This window comes from Xenopus laevis, chromosome 1L (genome assembly GCF_017654675.1).
Source record: "Xenopus laevis strain J_2021 chromosome 1L, Xenopus_laevis_v10.1, whole genome shotgun sequence".
Lineage (NCBI taxonomy): Eukaryota > Metazoa > Chordata > Amphibia > Anura > Pipidae > Xenopus > Xenopus laevis.
The window spans coordinates 129,545,549-129,563,158 of record NC_054371.1 but is presented as its reverse complement, the minus strand read 5'-3'; the positions used below and the strand labels follow the sequence as shown (position 1 = coordinate 129,563,158).

At 36.1% G+C, this 17,610-nt stretch overlaps 1 protein-coding gene across 5 annotated transcripts in view; it reads left to right on the top strand.

The window, feature by feature from the left end:
• The window catches only part of mllt3.L (myeloid/lymphoid or mixed-lineage leukemia; translocated to, 3 L homeolog), a 133,165-nt gene that overhangs the window by 65,924 nt on the left and 49,631 nt on the right, over positions 1-17,610 (top strand). The window lies entirely within an intron of this gene.

The following is a 17,610-nucleotide window of genomic DNA, read 5'->3' as shown; positions in this document are numbered from 1 at the left end:
AACTTGGCTAACCTTGCACTAACAGTTTAACCAATAGTACAATTATCATTCACAGCTGCGGGTTCCTCCAATTATAGGTTTAATCCCAGTCTGCTTGTCAAAATATATATTATTTTTCTCAGAACATTTAAGTTATACTACCAAGTGGTTATGTGAAATATAATTTAAGACTAGGGAAAAACAAGGAAATTGTAGCTTATATTAGTTGTCTAGGCAGACTGTCCTTTACAGAATCTTGGTTTTTAACTGTATTAATTACAACTCTTCAGCTGCCTTTATACATTAGCCTTTGTTCATCATTTATGCTTTTGCAAAACTGTATTTATGGGCAAGCAATTGTACATTGAAAGCTCTTGTGGACTGGGTGTACAGATAAGAGGTTAGGCAGCACCAACCATAAATACCACAGGATGGTGTGCAGGGTCAAGTATATATTTAACATGTATCAAAGAAGTCTCATGTGTAGTACCGTAATAAATAAAAAGTAACTTTTAATAAAGCATTAATACAGTGTCCAGTATGTGGATTAAAATATGGGTTAGTAACAGGAAGGGAGATTAACAAAGGGCAATTTTCATGGGTTCTATTGGTTACATAAAAATGCGGCTATGTTGTGATCTTGTTACCAAACTGTGTGACAAAATTACTGTCTTGCATACACCGTATGCCCTGATAATAGGTTGTAGTTCACGGCGGGGTCACCCAAATAATTCCACTTCTAGTGCCAACCCCTTCACCCACTTAGATATCCCTCCCGTGGAATGATTAGGTAGCCGCACTCGTGTATGGTATACCGGTGACAAAATGCGGTTTTTAGAACTGCCTATCGAGTAGAATGTACTGTGCCTCAGGCACAACTTAGCCGATGCAGGTAACCCAAGCACTGACCCGCGGATCCAATAGACCTCCAACCCCTGCACCCACAGAGAATTCCCTCTTGGACTGGGTCCTCTGATCCTATCTTTAGTCTTTTATCCCGTTATGTGGCAGTATTTGTTATAAATGAATGTAAAGTAACTTGCTGGTGCTGTATAAATAAATCATGAAGATGATGAATAGTAACTCCACATCTGTAACCACATTAGTTTACATAGCAAATTACGTGTATGTAGTGGGGTTTAAGAGCCAAAGATCCGAGACCAAGAACAATAGGTCAAGTCTAAATTGAGCAGGCATCATCTCACATTAATGGGGACCGTTCTCCTTTCATGCTTTATAACCAATGGTTATATGTTGGAGAATGCTGTTATAGACCAGCAACATTTGGGTGAAGCAATAACTACTCGCGATAGGTTAATAGCTACTTAAAGTTGACTGACTGTGGGTTGTGTCTGGTTCATTTGTTTGTGGCAGTGCCAGATGAATTCCATTACTAATGATTCTTCGGCGGTTATTTGGACCCAAAATTCTAGAAAAATAAGCCTTGAAAGGAACTTTCACCCTGTGCTTCTCCAGTTTATTCTTGAGTACACTGGAGCTAATTTATAAACATTAGGCAAATTTGCACCTGGGCAGTAACCCATGGCAACCAGATGTTTATTTGTATTTTTTCAGTTTGCCACAGGTAGAACAATGATTATTTAATTGGTTGGCATGGGTTACTGCACAAGTGCAAATTCAGTTACAGTTTATAAATTATATCAAGCACGAATATCTACGTGCCCGTCGATGCTGACCAGCAGCCATGGGGGGGTATGAATTTTTTTTCTGTCAACACACTGTATTGGCTATTTCAAGGGCCATCATCAGAGGGAAAAGTATCTTCCTGTTGTTCCAATCATTGGTGCCCTTTGCACGAATATTCAAAACAATACAAAGACGGTAATGCTTTATGTGACCTCTCCTACACTCTCCATCAGTTCAGCACTTGGGTCGTTCAGACAGTTATACCAGACTGGCCTGTGTATGGCCACATTAATGATCTTGCTCACAAACTGCCTTACATTACAAAATGGACCATATAGACCATATAACCATGGTAGAATACTTAAATACAGATTTATATGAGTGTTATCTTTATATTTTACAATGCTTCATCTATCAGAAAAAAACTGAACCTCTAACAGGGCCTGGGGACCACTTATCTCTGGTGGGCTCCATCTGGTGTGGGTCCTGGTAAATTCACATCCACTGTGGCTCCTATAGTTGTGCCACTGCTTCTAGCCCAGTGAAACAGAGATGCCCTCTCTGTAGCTGTCATAGTAATATAGAAATAAAAATGATTGTTGCTCATTAAAGGGTTTGTTAACCCAAAAATGAAATGTTGCCTAATGAAATAAATATAATTGTTAACAGCTTTTAGTTGAATAGTAAAATAATGTAGCAAAAGCCAGACGATTAAAAAACTGTGAAGAGGCATTATAAAAAACAGAATCTTTCATTTTTAATTACATTTATAAGTAACTTTAGAACCAATGCCATTTTTTAAATAATGTTACAGATGCTTAGAATTTTATTTTCTTTCATTCTGAAAATATTTATTTTTTTATGTTTACAGCCTTTAATGTATGCATCCATCTGTGTGTATAAAGGAATGTAAAATAACTATAGCCACATAGGAAGTAGTATGTAAATACTTATATTTATATATAGTGTGTATATTCAGGGCCAATTAAATAAGGAGGGAATGCAAATTTACCAGCAGCCACCGGCTAATTCCTTATATTTCTTAGAGAAAGTGTATTCTTAAAATCCAGGTTGTAGTTTAAATTCCAGGTTGGAGATGAGATAAATAGAAATAATAGGAATAATAATAAAAACATTGTGGCTGTAGCATTACCTAGATTGCTTTGTGTTTACTACCTCAAATATTGGTAAACCGCCCCTGCTGACCCTGTTATGTAAATATAAAATATGTATTTATATGAACCTTTCTTTCTCCATATGTGGTCCTTAATATAAGGTTATTTCAGGTCAACCATGTCTGACCTGTGGCTCTCCAGCTGTTCCTTAACTAAAATTCATAGCATCCTCTTGGCAGCCGTTGTGATTAAACATTCAATAAAGATAGGGTTTCTGCAAGGGCAAGTATGCATTTGCTTTATGCAGCAGTCCTGAATATCTTTTCATCTTGCTGTGGACCGTGCATGTAATTTATCAATCATCCTGTCAAATAATTGCTATAATAGGGGTCAAAATGTCAATTTTAGTGTCAATAAACACTGTGATTATTCAGCATTAGACTGTGACTGTTGTGCATTAGTCTGTATGTTTTTGGTTAATAAAATTACATGCATAAATATATGGTTCAGAATTAAGATCCTCTTTAAGAAAAGTAAAATAATAATTCCATTATATCACAGTTATGAACAATGTCATCATCGTGCCTAGCCTGCGTTTTAACAGAGAACTCTATTTTTATGGTATTTACATGGTATTGTCTTAAAATTGTAGTCCAGGCAGTCATGTCAAAATGCCGCAGTCTTGCAAAAATGATTTCATAAACCTAAGCTAATTAGAGAAGAAAGAGAGAGGCATTTGTTCTCAATGTCCTTGGGACTAAGGACATTTATTCAGAAATTTCACACGAATGAGTTGCAGCCCATTAAAATAGGAAGCATGTGTAATGCGGATACTGTTACATCCAATGGGTTGAAAGAAAGCAAAGGCTGAGTTTTAAGTGAAACATCATGCAATTTGATAATTGAACAAAATCCTAGTAAGTGATCTAAGAAATATTTTTTTTTAAGTAGTTTCTTCTTTCTCTCCTGTAAATTGTATGCAAATGACCAGTTAAATAAAGATACAAATAAACATCATTTTAACTAATGAAAGCACCAGAATTTTCCTTAGTAGTTTTTTTGCTAATAATTTGTGGTAACTGATAGATGAAATAATATGTTAATGAAAAAAAAAAAAAGAGTATAGGGCTTACAGTTATTATTAGTAGATTAAGTGCTGGTATTCTGTCTCTTGGATTCATCTTTTATAACTCACTATTGTATTATTACTCTTTTGATTTGGGTCACTCTCACTATTTATTGACTTCAAAGAACAGTTCTTCTGTGGGAGCAAGTCAGATAGAGATAATCTGTTTTGTAAAATCCTTAGAAGGAAGTGTTTTCATTGAGTTGTTTCTAATTATTATAGCAGTTCAGTGACTATTAGGGCAGAGACACACCCTGCTATTTCGGGAGATTAGTCGCCCATCGACAAAACGATTCTTCTTCGGGCGACGAATCTCCCTGAACTGCCTTCCTGCCGGCTAGAATGTAAATCACTGGTTGCTTCGGCTTTACAAAGTTGCTTGTAGTTTCCTCGTGAAGCGACTTCGGGAAACAACGTGTTCCGAGTGCCATCCCGTCAAAGTTTCCACATGCGACTTGAATCTAAATCGCCGGCTGGATGGCACTCGGATCGCTTTGACTTTCCAAAGTCGCCCAAAGTTTCCTCTAGTTTAAATCCATTGTGATCTTTCATTTGGTATGGTATCTGTACTATAAATAATTATATTACTTGCTTGAGTACTGATTATCATTAAAAGGTAAAGGGGTGTAATGTACTGTGACTGTGGCAAAAGTTCAAGAGCAGTGCAAAAGCATGTTCTTTAGGCTAGTGCCACACACGGGCAGAAATCTGCCTGCTGAAATACTGATTTCAGCCCCTACACAGGCAGAATCAATCTGCCTTCCAGTTCATAAACAACCACTGCATTTCTTTATGAATAGTAATAATAGTGACATATATAGGGCATAGCAGTACAGATTTCTTAAGTTCAAGAGTCTGCCACATTCCACTTCCACCAACATAAGGAAGGAACTATATTGAGAAATGAACAGGAATCACGCTTAACAAGGTCTGTATATGAGACAAATCTTTTACCATCTCTATTAGAGAAATTTATTGATACCTGAGGAAGGGAGTATGTTAAAGAAATGTATGCCCTACATATTTCAGATCCAAACACACAAAACAGTGGTATCTAGCTCTTAGATGAAGTAACACATGCTAAAATGTATAGCATAATTGTCCTTTGATCAAAATCTGTATTATGTGCCTACTGCAGTCTTCAGTTTTGCTTTCAGAGTGTCATTTTTTAAATCCTGTTTTACTGCTTTATTCACATTGATGAAGTAATGTAATATGTTGTTAGGGTTGCCACCTTTCCAAAAAAAAATCAACAGTGGCTGAATAAACAGTTGTGAGGCTTGGGGCGACACAGAAGGAGTAACTTGATGGTTCATAGAGGGTTTGATTGTGTCTGGGGCTTAATTAGTTGGGTAGGGGCCATAAATGGGGACAAAAGGGAGGTAACGATAGGGGTGCTTTCCTACACTTACTGTCCAGATGGAACAAAAAGAATGTAACATTTTTCACTCATAAATTAGAACAAACGGGTTTAGCTACGAACACAATCAATAGTTAGCTTTATTAAAAGCAAAAATACTATTGGTTGCCTTGGGTGCCTCCACTAGGGTATATTTGCCCAGTGTTGGTATATGAACCCAAGTATTTAGGGTATAAATATATATATATATGAATATATATATATATATATATATATATATATATATTTATATATTCCCAAATCCAAAGTGCACACTAGGACGAGGTAATACGGAGCAGTTTGGCAACCCCCACGATCTTGTACTGAGACTGTTATTGGGGCATCCCCAGCAGGTAAACATAGACACCAGTGTAATAAAGGTATGAATCTGCAACTGCTGTGAAGGGAAATAGCCGTTGCTCCGTTTATGCACCTGTAAATACCTAACTACATGGCAGAAGTGATATGCTTAAATGAATGGGTTACAGACCTCAGGTGTGAGGTAAGCACACACCCACCTCTATACTATAATCTCAATCAGCACAGTTGGTGGCGGCAGATTTTATTGGGCGGTTAGGAGGAGGTGTGTCTGGTGGTTTTAATCTGGCACGGTGCTTCTTCTTACTTTAACCTCTGTTTTCAACAAAATATCTTCTTTTCTAGACTATACACTTGCCTGAATATATTCTGCTTTAGGTATTTTTGCAAATTAAATGATCTGCTTCCTGATGGCTCCTTGACAGCAGTGGTTGCCTAGCAATGAGCTTTGGCACCAAATTTGATCTGTGGGTTTATATTGTGGGGTTTGGTGGGCTTTCTGGTTGTTTGCTGTTTTTTCTCCTGACGAAGATCCATGTGGGAGATTGAAACGTTGAGTCCAATAAAGATTTTTTGTTTTTGCATCAAGTCCCTGTGAGTGCCGCATCCTGCTTTATGTTCTATATACTGCACACTATAGGGTTCATTTTAATAGAAACCGTAGTAGAAAAGAAAAATCTTTAAGGAGAACCGTTTTCTACAATTTGGGACATGAAGTTTTGGTTTTCAAGACCAGCTGGGCTCCCAGTATTTGGCCAAACTGCAGACAGTTTTCTAAAGGTTTTTTTTTGTAAAAGAGTCTACTTAAACCAATTACCTACCCACATGTATGACCTCTTTGGAAACGATAAAGTGTTTAGTTTGTCAGTGTTGCCGTGCTATCATAGGAATACTAAGTAGTGCATTGAAAATGCAGAACATTGGTTCACAGTGAAAACATGAGCATCGGTTGATGTTTTTAACTTAAGGGAGAGCATTTTCTGTGTAAGATTTTATTATTTCGAGCTGTGGCATTTTTCCATTCTTTTTTTCTCTCTTCATTTGACAACTGTTTAATCTCTGAGAAGGAAAAGGTTGCCTGGGGAAGAATGAAATGGAAAACACATTGCAGAATCATTTTAGCTGGGTTTCATCTACCACCCAAATATTTTTTTCTCTTTCCTTAAGGATTATTCTTTTTAAACTGTTTTAAAGTAGAAGGAAGACAATATATAATAAATGGTACCCTAACCCTTTTAATTACTGCTTTCATTTGTTTTGTTTGGACAGTTGTGCTAATATATTAGCAATCAATTACATTTACTAACAAGCGTGTAATGACTAATGTCAAGATTATGGTGATTGAACATGTTATAAATTGCAGTGCTTAATCAGCAGTGAGCAGCTGGAGGACACAGTGAGGCCAGTAAGACTACATACAGTCTCAAGGGGTCCTTTGCTTTAAAGGGATAGTAAACCCCCTTGGTCAAGATGAATTCAATGATTTGGACCTGTGCTGAATATACATTTTGCTTATTTTCATTTTGAAAAGGCTGTAAGTTTTATTTCTTGAGCTAGATTCATATGAAAACTGTAGCTTCTCCATGGTCCTTGCTAATGCGGTCATTGCTTTTCCATCGACTCCTGCTAACACAACAAGGGAAATGGAGGGAGTTGCATACTGATAATGTAATTATCTGCCTTGCAAGGACCAAGAATGAAGTAGCTTCCATCTGCCTGTTTTTCCCTTTTTAGCTACATGTTTCAAGAGTCAAAACCAGATTACAGAAAGGGGTAGACATATTCATGTTTATTGAAAAGTTGCTTAGAATTAAATTTTCTTTCATTATACAAAGAACAGTTTTTGGTTGAAATTCCTCTTTAAAGTTATACTGTAATGGGAAAAAAAATTTTCCAAAATGAACCAGTTAATAGTGCTGCTCCATAATTCTGCACTGAAATCCATTTCTCAAAAGAGCAAACAGATTTTTTTTTATATTCAATTTTGAAATCTGACATGAATGCTTTAATAAAAAATAGAAATTGGATTTCATGTTTAATTTGAAAAGGACTTTTATTATACAGATTTTTGTGTCTGGATGACAGGTCCACTTTAACTGATGCGTTTTGAAAAAAACATGTTTTCCGATGACAGGATCCCTTTAAGGCCAGTTGGACTCACCAATCCCGGAACACTGGACCGCATGTGCTTCCCCCCAGGACTAAATTGTCTCTCCTTTCCACATAGCTATACTGTAATATCCTGGGTACTGTACTTTGATTCAATAGAATTGGGATGAACGTAGCATGTTGTTTTATACCATTTCTTATGCATGTTTGGAATGCTTCTCTTGGAACTTGGAGTGACTCTCGAACTTATCTCTCAGCAAATGTTATTTTGCAACAAATGATGCAGGTAGTTTATTTAATGTCTCTTTTTTTCTATGTTTTATTACCAAATGATTTAGACACCTTTAATAATTTGTCTGAAGTATGGATGCCAACTTCCGCCATATTAGAACTTTTTTTTATTTTTTAATATTGTAAACCCAATAAAACTTGAAATGGAACAATGAGGCTTGAGCTGTGTCTGTGGTACTGTTTCATTAAAGCATAGGCTTTAATGAAAATAAAAGATCTGTCTCCCTGTATAATTGAAAGGTGGCCCTGCAGTTAAATGCTAGTAAAAAAGCTATTAATGTAAATTTTCAGTAGAAAGCAAAGCAATGAATTCGCCAGCAGATCTCTATAACATTTTGGTTTCTGATACATGTCAGGAGGCAATAGTTTGAATTATTTACCAATGTGTACGCCACTCATTCATGTGAGCTTTCTTCAGAAGTGACTTGAATACCCTTTTGTGTGGATACTGGCAACACTTCAATGAAAATACACTGTATTATTCTTTTAATTTCCCTTTGGCGGGTGGGATTTGATACCTACAAGCTGGCAAAGTGCTCTAAAAGTAACTGGATCTTTTGCATGTTTTCTTGTGATAGTTCTCACCTAATCCAGTATGTGCAGATTTATGTTTACCGCTGGACTACTGCTTGCAGAGGGCGTATTTATAAGTGGTTGAGTATAGATACGGGCTCAAACAGTGTTAACACAATGGCTGCACCAGATTCAGAAAAATGACGTGCAAAGGTTCTTTTTTTCAGATCTGACAAAGATGCAGTGTTAAAATTATGCCAAATCGTCTGCAGCAGTAATGAGCATGTCATCTGCTTCTTAGATGTATGGGGAACATAAACTGATGGAAAAGAAAGAGTAACATGATGCAACATAGCCAGGGATTAAAAAATTCTCACAAGGTACCATCCCTGGTGACACTGCCCAATAATCAATAGCTTTTGGACACATTTATCAGAAACCGTCCAAGATTCTTAATGTTAGCATTTTGCCTACTCCTGAAGGACGCTTACTGATGGGTGATAGCTGTCAGCTGGCTTTGCCCAAATCTGTCTCTACTCCAACTCCATCACATGATTACTCACTTACAGTCTATTCACTGTTCGATCGCCTTGTTAGAAGATTCTATAAACACCTACAATGATGTCTGGTCAGTTTTGGATTAATATAAATACAACTCCATGGTTCCCAACTCTTCGTGTCAGTATTATGATGGCCCTACATATGTTGCCTGAGGTTAACGGCTGCCCCTTCCAAATCCTACTGTAACCAACACAACTTTGAACACAATGTATATCTTAATCTGTATCTCTTGTTCTTCTTCCTTTTAATTATTTTTTTTATTTTAGCTTATGCTGTACAAAACCATAAGGAGATATTAAATCTAATGATACATATGGGTATTCCTCACGGTATCTTTTCTGGAAATATCTCGGCAATCCATATGTGACATTTTGATCAGTGTTATTTGTGGTGATCTAAGTTCTGCTACTCAAAGAGTCTGTGGGGAATATATTGTATTGGAGAGTGAATCTTATTGAATTAATTACCAGTACTTTGTATTCGTTTTCCTGCAAGCTTTGCTGGCAGACAATTCAAGGTTTTGCTTTAAACAGATTTTTGCATTTGTGTGAATTGAATTGCCCTTGTGAATTTGTAAAATCTGTGTTCTGTCCGATGCATTGCCTAATTTCCCCTACACTGGTTGCAGTGACCATAGGCCTTACACAATTTATGGTGAATTTAATGTACTGAAAACATAATTTATATCCCTTTTATAAAATTACTCTGGAATCCGCTCAAGGTCACCCACATTAGCCACATTATGAGATGCATATCAACCGAACAAGTAATTGCAGTCAGCGCAGCTGCAGCTGACTCTAGTGAAGACATCTTCATTATTATTGATCCAGTTTCATGCTTGTGATCAGGATATTGGATAATTTAATACAATTATTCAGCAGTTTAGTTTTACAAGATATAGTTTGGTTAAATATAAATTTGGAACTATTTGGCATATCTCTTATTTTTCTAGCTGTCTCTTTGTGTAATTTAGCGGAAAATTGATCTCTGTTAAGTCTCATGTGATCCATAAATGAAGCACATTTGTTCTCACTTTTCATTTTCTCCCATAACTTCCAGTATTCAGTGTAGCTTTAACAGTTTAGTGTTCACAACTGCTGTTCTGTTTACTACAGGCAAACCTGTCACCTAATTCCAAGGGCTTTTACATATGGGTGTTTTTTATGTATTTACAAGCACATGCTGAGCATGTAAAAAAAAACATAGTATCCAAACGCAATATAAGCAAGTTTTGGTGAGTTCAAAATGCAACCTTTTATTCTATTGCAGGCATGTCCAAAGTGTGGCCCGGGGGCCAATTGCGTCCCTTTTTCAAATTTACAGCGGCCCTCAGCCTCCGTTATGAAATTAATAATAATGAGGCCCCCCAGCACAGTGTGATCAAGAATCCCATAGCAGTAATATTAAGGCACATTAGTGAAATGATCTGCCACTAGGTCTATACTGCTGCCTGTATGCTGAAGGTGTTAGCAATAGCCACGTACTGGCACGTAGAGATGCGTTGTTTTCGCATACTTCTTTAGGGCTGAAGGTGTCAATAGACGTACTGACGTGCCAGTACAGTAAACTAAAGATGTATGGGGTTACAATGTTCCAGTACGAGTCTATTGCTAACACCTTCAGCACACAGGCAGCAGTATAGACCAAGTGGCAGATCATTTCACTAATGTGCCCAAATATTACTGCTATGATTACTCGATTCCTGTCATTTAATGTTAATGGTTCAAAGAATGTCAGGCTGAATGGTCGGCCCCCACACATTTTCACCTCACCAAATCTGGCCCTCGTTGCAAAAAGTTTGGGCACCCCTGTTCTATTGTCTTTTGAAAACATGTCAAGTGCAAGAGAATGCAGCTTATCGAGTCTATAAAAATGCAATGAAAAGTGAATGAAATTAAATAAGTTTTAGCAAGTCATGTGATATAGATGACATAAACAATGATTTTAACTATTGACACACCTCTAAGTAACCCATTGAATAGATAGATAGAAATGATATTTATGTGCATTATATACTTGTGGTTATTTTAAATGTATGTAATGCAGATAAAAATATTATATTTCTTGTTGCTTGCTAAAAGACATGGTTTAAAACCATTATGTGCTCTGACATTCCAGATAATAAATTGGCTGCATAGAAAGGGCAAACAAACACATTTTTACCTTCTCTCTACTGCAAAAAAATGCATAAACAATTAAGCCATTCATCAGTTCAAGTAAATTATTCTGGTTTTCTATTAGTTTAAATTATTTCCTTGAACAAAAATTACTTAGGCTTGTAATTAAGTCTCACTGTTTCAGATTAATCATGGTAACTAGTGGATGCTGAATGTATTCCATTCAAACAGCTTCTAGCAATACTTCCTTCCTCCATATTTTTACTATATGCCAAATATCATCAAGACATTTTTGGTATTGGTAACAAACCATATTAAACTGAAAACCATAATGTGCAGACCTAAAAATATAGTTCCATTTATATTTTTGGCCAACGGGTGACAATTCTACAGATAGCATTTTGAAAAATAAAATTTCAGCCTTCACTAAATGTGTGAATATCTAATATGAATATTATCATTTTGCATTGTCTCTGCCTATCTGTGTCCTAGTTTCCATGGCTGAACTAGGTATGCAAATCTAATATTGAAGGGAATGTCCTCTGAAAAACTGTTGTTTTTGCATAAAGAAGAAAATGTAATTTTAAACGGGATGCATGAAATCCATAGTTATTGCACATGTTTAAATGCTAAGCAACAATATACAGTTAGGAAAATATTTCCTTTGTTATTAGTAAAATGTAATTACAATTGAAACCTTCCACCTTTTTTCCATCAGCAGAGACAGAGTTTCATGTGATATTAGCCTGAAATGAATATATTTGCATGAAACAAGTGGCTAGGTATCTCAGAGTACAATAGGTTTTCACAATATCATAGCACAATTTGACTAGTTAAAAATAAACATATGGTTCATTGGCACAGTTTACCAAAATATTGAGGATAAAGAAATACAGCATTATATCCAGAATCCAACATGCTCTAACCATCTAAAGACACCAATGTCCTCAGTATATATGCATGTGTCTAACTAGTCTAAAAGTGTAATAATGTGCTGTGATTAAAGGTTATTTTAATTCTTGTGATTTTATAGGAAAGCTGTGCTATGTGCAGCGGCTGTATTACGCTGACCATGTGTTCTCCGTCATCTACTGTGTTTAGAAAGTGAGCCCTTGATGGGAGCCATTTAGATCCTAGTCCTATTTATAGGTGGTTAATGTACACACTCCTTATAGACCCTGACATACAGAATGTTACCTGTTTGATCAAAACAATAGGAAAATCCACAAATTGGTTGGTTTATGTATGGGATCGGCTGGTGTATTGCTCCTGTAACCTTGGCTTTACTTCTTTAAGCCCCACTTTTTTTTACATATTCTGATATACATTTAGTAGTTTCTGTAAGCTACAGCAGTTTTACTTTATTAATGTACACAAGTACATTTGACATCTATTTTTTGGGCTTATGTTATGGCTCTCTCTTTTTTTTTTTTAAATGGCTAGTTGTGTTACCACTGGCCTGATTTAGTGGAATGTAGCCTTTTGATATGTTGCCTACTGGTGTCTGAGAGAGCTGCAGCACTGGTAGTTACAGGATGCCATGCTTAATGCTAGAGTAAAGCTGTGCTTTAATTCAATACCTGACAAAGATGTCAAAAATACAGAACACTGAGCAAAAAAAGATTTTAGTACACATTTTTAGTGGCTGCATTTTGCCGTTTGCACTCTGGCAAATATTTTCTTGGCAATTAAATGGTACCTATTACCTACATTTTTTTCCCTCAATGGAGCCTGCAGTCTGGATAGGGAAAAATTTTTTTTCACCCTTCACCCCTTGCAAGAACCCTGAAGGGAGCTAGCTTCCAGTCAGGTAGCCATGTTATGGCATACACACAAGAGTAGCAAGATAGTTTCTTAAAGTGGACCTGTCACTCAGACACAAAAAGCTGTATAATAAAAGTCCTTTTCAAATTAACCATGAAATCAAATTTCTATATTTTATTAAAGCAATCATAGCTGTAGTAAACGCATTTGAAAAAATCTCAGCTGTCAATCAAATAGTCTCTATGCCTTAGAAAACAGGATTTTGAATATTTTTTTTGGGTGATGGGTCCCCTTTAACGTCCTCATTATTTTCCTCACTTCCACAGTGCTGGGGCTTGTTTGCGGAAACAATTTTTAGGTTATAGATGCTCTTTAAGAGCCATATCTTTGTAGCTGTGAAAGTCATTCTTTATTATAAATTACACAGTGTTCAAGTCATCTTGTTTATAACTATATACAGGTATGGGACCTATTAGCCAGAATTCTCAGGACCTGGGGGTTTCCATAATTAGGATCTCCATACTAAATCTACTAAAATATCCTTAAAACATTAATTCAACCCAGTAGTACAGGGTTCATTAAAATCGGGTATATTTTTGCCAGTTTTTTTAAAAAATCACAAATCTTTTGTTTAATTTACTACATGCTATAGTTTTTTGTATGATTAGTGTTTTTGTGGAAATATGTTGTGGCCCAAAGGAAGGGGAAAGCACTGTTACCCTTTATTTCTGTATTAGTGATGTAAAATATACTTTAATATTATCTAATAATTTCTTTATTTTTCTGTATTTGAATATTCAGCCAAAATGTTCTGCACTAGATTCATAAATTACACTTTTTAAAAAGTGAAAATAAATGAAAACTTTGAAAAGTATGTAAATTCTAATAAATATGCACTGGCAAGGCCCCAGTAGGTTTTTTTAAGAACAGTGTATATTAAGGCGGTTATATATTAAGGGGGTTATATGTATATAAAATGTTTGAGCTTTGTGAGCTTTTTAAACCCTGAATGAATTTGAAACTCAAATGGTTTCCAATTTAAGAAAAAAATCGAATTAGTGAAGTTAATTTGAGAAACTCCGAAAAGTCAAGAGAAAAGAGTTTTCAGCAGAGAAAAAAAACCTCGAATTGATTGAGTTTTTGAGCGAAACCCATCTAAAAAACCTCAAACATCACGAAGGCTACAAACATCTTCAAATGGTTCAAGGGACCTCTGCCTCGAAAAATCCGTGTTTTTTTTTTTTTACCTAAAAATTTATATTTGACTAAAATACCCTCTAAAACAACTCGACCTTTGATAAATAACCCCCTAAATATATAGCTAAAAATCTTTTATACACTTACATACTTAACTCTGAATTCAGCTTGAGACATCAAAACCATTTGATGTGATTTTTCGCAGACCTTAACCTGTCATACAATGCTTAGCAGGAAAAAAGATATAACAAAATACATCTGAAAACAGAAATGTCTGACTGGCCTCCTTCAACACTGCACAAATTCTTGGCTCGTAATTGTGTGTTCCAGCATGACCCTCATGGTAGAATTTGATATTTTGATCGCATCTGTTACTGCAGTCAAAGACCTTTTAATAAACCACTTACAGCTTTGCCATTTTTGAATTATATTGTTTTAAGTTATACCCCCTTCACTCACCCCTCACATCAATAAACTTCTATTTTCCCAGAGGAGATTTAATATGTACCATGTGTGTCTGCATTGCATTTGCAGCAGCCTAGGCGTCTACAGAGTGCTCACACTACTCATGTGTATAATATTCCGAATTTGCAGAATACCTTATTCATTAGACAGTGTATGTGATTTCACCACAGTTACTGCATATTGTACTTGTAACATGTTTACTCAAGTTATATATAGTTCAGTACATACGATCATTCCTCACTAGAATCAAGCCTATTAGGAGGCTTTGTGCTGTAGAACATGAATTCTGTGGCACAACATTTTGAAGCTAATTGTACAGTGATGCATGTGGCTCGGCAAAACTAAAAGTTACACTTTATAAACTCTGAAACTCAAGCAGTGTTTGGGAGAGCATTTGGGGGTGTTCTTGAAAGAGAAGCATAATATCTGTAACTTGTTTGTGTGCCTGAATTAAAGGCTCTATACAGATGGTTGCTCCTCTCAAAAAGATGCCACTTCTGGCCTTCAGAGCATCCCTAGTTTCCAATGCATGAAAGGGGCTAGTGCTGATAATAATTATTTTACAATTGGCTCGAGGTGCAAAATTGGCCTGATTTCAACCAGTGATATGCGGATCAGGAAAAACTCAACATGCACCCGACCCTAACCCACAAAATTGTAGGACCTGCACCCAACCCGTCCCATGTCTTCTCGCTCTGTACACTACTTCTTTGCATGCCTCTGGTTCCAAGACAGGGAATCTTCGGGAACAGTGAAAGTGTCTACTTCCCCAGTCTGACTTGCACCCTACCCTAACCTGCAGTGGTTGGCCAAACATCAACTAGAACCTGCCCAACCCGCAGGACAAGTTATTGTACATTTTTTTCCTTTATTGGAAAAAAAAATCCAGTTAAAGTACATTTTAAATCAAGTAAAATGGAAACCATATGCAACTTGTTGTGATTAATTTAGGGCCAAGGGTCCACAACTAAGTTCAAAGGCTTCAACAGTAATACTCTATAGAAAATAAAAGGATCTACTTAGTGCTAACACTCAATAGTGTCTGGATCATCACAGAAAGCAGTTTTAGAGCTGCTTCCTACAGGTTAAAGTGGATTTGGAAGCTGTAGGGGTTTCCTCACTAAAAGCATTTTTGGATTGGCTTTATGTTTAACTACTGCAAAATCGAGTGCCTTGTTTAAAATATCATGGTAATCAGTAATATATTTAATGACAAGAAAAGAATATGATATCATGGTAATCAGTAATATATTTAATGACAAGAAAAGAATATGAAACCAATACAAACATTGGTACGTTTTGGCTTGTGTAATACTAAAGCAGTTGCGTGCTGTGTTGAAGACTGTGTTGAAAAAGAACTCAAAAAAAAAAATCTTAAAAAAAAACAATTTAGTGCACAGAGGTTATTGTTCCTTTGCAGTCTATGGGTGAGATTTAAATGGTTGATTTGACATGGAAAATACTTACTATTAGTGATACAGTGAATCCACAATGTTAGAATTTGGACAAGGCCCTAAGGTTCAACAGGATCTGGTATTCAGTTCATCCCTACTTAGTATGCAAAAGTAAATAAAGCCTTGTTCTTTTTACAACTGACTGGAATGTGTATTTTTTTTTTTATTACAGCAGACCGGTTTATATAACTGCAATTAATATTTAGTTTATGGACACTTTAAGTCTACCCATGAGAGAAGAAGGAATGTATGGAAGGATGAAAGAATAGGTGCATACCTTTTTATTGATTTGTTGTGTGCACTGGACCCGGTTGTTTGATCCAGCTACCAGAGAGATTGGTCCAATGTGTGGCATGTTCAACTGAGTGATACTGTAGTGCAGTATATCTTTTTTTGGCTGTCGTAATTAAATTGATTGTTTCCTTCATAGTGTTTTGGCTATGTTAACGTAACAAATCCCTTGATACGTTTGTGAATAGAATTCGAAAATAAAGGACTTCACAAGAGTTTATTGAAGTTGTGTTGTGGGTTTTGCTAATAAAATGAAACTGGATAGAAAAGCAGCTGTTTTTATGAACCTGGTAGTAGTTTAACACATAATTTCCTTAAAGGGATACTGTCACAGGAATACATGTTTTTTTCAAAACAAATCAGATAATAGTGCTGCTCCAGCAGAATTCTGCACTGAAATCCGTTTCTCAAAAGAGCAAACAGATTTTTTATATTTAATTTTGAAATCTGACTAACTGCTCCTAGTCATGTGACTTGTGCTCTGATAAACTTCAGTCACTCTTTACTGCTGTACTGCAAGTTGGAGTTATATCAGGCCCCCCCCTTTCCCCCCTCCAGCAGCTAACAACAGAATGGGAAGGTAACCAGATAACAGCTCCCTAACATAAGATAACAGTTGCCTGTTCGATATAAGAACAACACTCAATAGTAAAATCCAGGTCCCACTGAGACACCTTTAGTTACATTGAGAAGGAGAAACAACAACCTGCCAGAAAGCAGTTCCATTCTAAAGTGCTGGCTCTTTCTGATAGCACATGACCAGGCAGAATGACCTGTGATGGGTGCCTACACACCAATATTACAAATAAAAAAAAATACACTTGCTGGTCAGGAATGAAATTTCATATCGTTTGAGTGAATTATTTGCAGTGTAATTTAGAAATAAAAACGACACCTTCAAAATCACGACAGAATCCCTTTGATAATAATTTTAAATGCTATGATATATAAAAAAAAATAGAAAGATCATAGTAAGATCTAAGACTCCATTGTAAAAAGAACCCATATCCCAGATTAAATTCTTATACATTGTTGGGTCATTGGTTTACTTTGCTGTTTGAAGTTTCCTTCTCTAATGCTCCCGAAGCAACTTTAGATTTTTATTTATAGATTTTTAAACCTTAAAACTTCTACAGATATCCTGACTAAATGTAATTTTCAGATGTTCATGTAAAGAAACTGTTCTGTATGTTTCTGCAGGGACTTATCATTTATTTGAGGAGGACTGTCTGACCTGTGCATATGATTGGGCTAGGACATTGGC